This window comes from Rhineura floridana, chromosome 4 (genome assembly GCF_030035675.1).
Source record: "Rhineura floridana isolate rRhiFlo1 chromosome 4, rRhiFlo1.hap2, whole genome shotgun sequence".
Classification (NCBI taxonomy): domain Eukaryota; kingdom Metazoa; phylum Chordata; class Lepidosauria; order Squamata; family Rhineuridae; genus Rhineura; species Rhineura floridana.
Genome location: NC_084483.1, coordinates 126,599,755 through 126,602,716, shown reverse-complemented (window position 1 = coordinate 126,602,716; position 2,962 = coordinate 126,599,755). Strand labels below are relative to the sequence as shown.

The 2,962-nt window shown below is 42.1% G+C and overlaps 1 pseudogene; it reads left to right on the top strand.

Annotated features, from left to right (window-relative positions):
• Positions 1-2,125: 2,125 nt before the first annotated feature.
• LOC133384599 (5S ribosomal RNA) lies at positions 2,126-2,244 on the top strand (annotated as a pseudogene).
• The last annotated feature ends 718 nt before the right edge of the window (positions 2,245-2,962 follow it).

Below are 2,962 nucleotides of genomic sequence, written 5' to 3'. Positions count from 1 at the left end.
CAAATACACCTGGACCAGTGGGGTAGGAATGGAAGGGAGGGAATCAGAGAACAAGTGTATATTTGCTAATGCCTTATCCTAAAATACTTTTATTGTCAGATTCATTCCCACATAGATTTGAAACAAAAGTTTATCTTCAGGAACCAAAGTAGCAGATTTTGTACTTGCAGGGCTTTTTTTTTTCCTGAGAGAGACAGCAAAAACGTTTCTTCCCATTTGTCCCTTGAACATATTTTCATTCCTGCTTTTCAGCACAGTACAGATGCATCTCTCCTTCTCAATGCATTTTGTGTTCCTTTTATAAAAGGTAGAACTCTGGCCCTGAAATCCCAGCACAGACATTTTGAAAGGCTTCATATTTCAACAGCCATGCATGTTGAATTAGGCAGGGCAAAGGAACAGCAGTCTCTTTCTCATGCTATCTTTTACAGCCATGTGGAGACTGTCATGAGCAATGCATGCAGAGCGGCCTGTATCTTGTTCTGAATCAATAATACATGGAACTGAATTTCCAACAAACCCATGAAATATGAAGATGTTTCCAGGGCATTACAGCTCACGGCTATGTAGAGGAGCCAGACATGCACATCTGTTGTTGAGACAAGAGGTTGTCTTGTTTTTGAAGATGTGGGAATGATAGGAGCCCAGTGGCTGCAATCCTTTCCTTTAATGAGATTTAAACAATGTAAGGCTGTGCAGAAATGCAGCTGATACCTTTAAAATGTTATGACCGATGTTGCCCTCAAATGATTTAGCCCCTGGTTGCAGGCCTGTAGCCAGGAGAGGTTAAACGCCCGCCCCCCAGAGCTGTGCTTCACACACACACCCAAGATTTTTTTGGGAAATTGTCTTTTTAATTTGAAACATGGCAGACAATGACAACCTCCATTTAAATAATGATGGCTTGTTTTAAGAACAGGAGCAATTTAAGAATTGGACCCTCTGAAAAATGCAGTGAATAAGCCAGGGTGAGGACACAACAAAAGCTTCACCTGGAAGAGCCCCCACAATCTGGTCACTCAAGACATTCCCTGACTAAGGGTGGATTTTTCATGATCACAATCACCCTATAATTACTTAAGTGATCCTGAAAAAAACAGATGCATGTTTGTTTGCCTGGAGTAAGAAGTAAGAGTTTGTTTATTTTGCAGTTATTATAATGAGTAGAGCAGGATCGGGTGCTTATTGCTAAAGAGTGAATAAAGAGATAAAGAGGTCTGAAAAATGGCTACCTTTTACTGTTTTAAACCACTCAGTATACTTGTGATCACAGTGGCTATTTTTTCTTCTTTTTCTTGATTACTTGATGGCAAAGGATGAAAACAGCCTTAGAGGAATAGAAATATTGCTGTGTACATCCTCCGTGGTGCAGAGTGGTAAGCGGTGGTAACGTAGCCGAAGCTCTGCTCACGGCCGGAGTTTGATTCCAACGGAAGGAGGAAGTCGAATCTCCGGTAAAAGGGGTCGAGGTCCACTCAGCCTTCCATCCATCCGTGGTCGGTAAAATGAGTACCCGGCATATGCTGGGGGATAAAGAAAGGCCGGGGAAGGAACTGGCAAACCCACCCCATATATACAGTCTGCCTAGTAAACGTTGCAAGACGTCACCCTAAGAGTCGGAAATGACTCTCAGTATAAGTGCGGGGACACCTTTACTTTAGCTGGCTGGCTGGCTGGCCACCTAGGTTGTAACTCAAGCCTAATTTCTGATTTTCCCAATATGTGCAGCTCAGTGTGAGGTTTCTGTACAGAAACATCAACCCAGCAACCAGACATACACAAAAATCCAATCGCTTTCCACAGTTAGTTTCCAATTGCTTGGTTAGTCCTTTATGTAGCAGCCACTTAAAAAGTTTTCCCTCGATTGTCCAACAGGAAGGAAAATTGAAAGGTCAGAAACAAGACTAGCTGGAGGGACTGTCAAGGAGGAGTTAACAAACACAACCTAAAGTATTGGTTTTCTCTCTGCCCTTCCCTAAACTTGCGGTATGGACAAGTTTGGTTTTCAGGTGGAATTTCAAACTGAGACATCTAATGCAGCAAGCTCAGGAGCTCATGAAGCTTTCATACAGGTGAAAGAGGACTGTAGCTATAGGCAAAGTCAAGTTTTTGAGTCTTGGGGATCATCTACGGCCATACTACTCTGAACACGCCGGATCTCGTCTGATCTCGGAAGCTAAGCAGGGTCAGGCCTGGTTAGTACTTGGATGGGAGACGGCCTGGGAATACTGGGTGCCATAGGCTAAAAAAGGTGGGCCTTCATGTTGGCTCCTCTCTTTACGTTAATCAATAAATCTGGAATGATCCCGGCATCATGGTTGAGAGCATATATTGTGCCAATCTACAAGAATGGCCCAAAAAACAATCTGAATAATTATCAGCCTATTAGCTTGCTCTCTGTGATGGGTAAGATTTACGCCAGTTACTTAGGCTCCAAGTTGAAACTCTGGGTTAGTGCCAATAATATTCTGGGCCAAGAACAGATTGGCTTTAAATCAGATCATTCTACTCTTGACCATTGTCTGGTCTTAACCCAGTTGGTATATAAATACACTAAGCCTCCTGGTAGTAAATTGTTTGTGGCCTTTATAGACTTGAAGTCAGCCTTTGACTCAATCTCACGTGGACGTTTGTGGAGCAAATTTAGAGGGTTGTTAAGCAAGCATTTCTGAGTTTAGGACGCTAAGTTTTGTAAGCTTTTGTTTTGAAATGAGCTTATGGGAAGCATCAGAATGGCATGGGGGTATTTTCAATTTAACATTGCAGAATGTGAAAAATCCATTCTGGTACAGTATACACCCACTCTCGTGGGTGTATAATTTATTTATTTTATTTATTTATTGTACTTTTAGACCGCCCTTTAGCGACAAGCTCTCAGGGCGGTGTACAACAGAATAAAACCACATTAAATACAGGTGAGTGTGGGTACAATACAACTATAAAAACATTTTAAAAGCAAGGT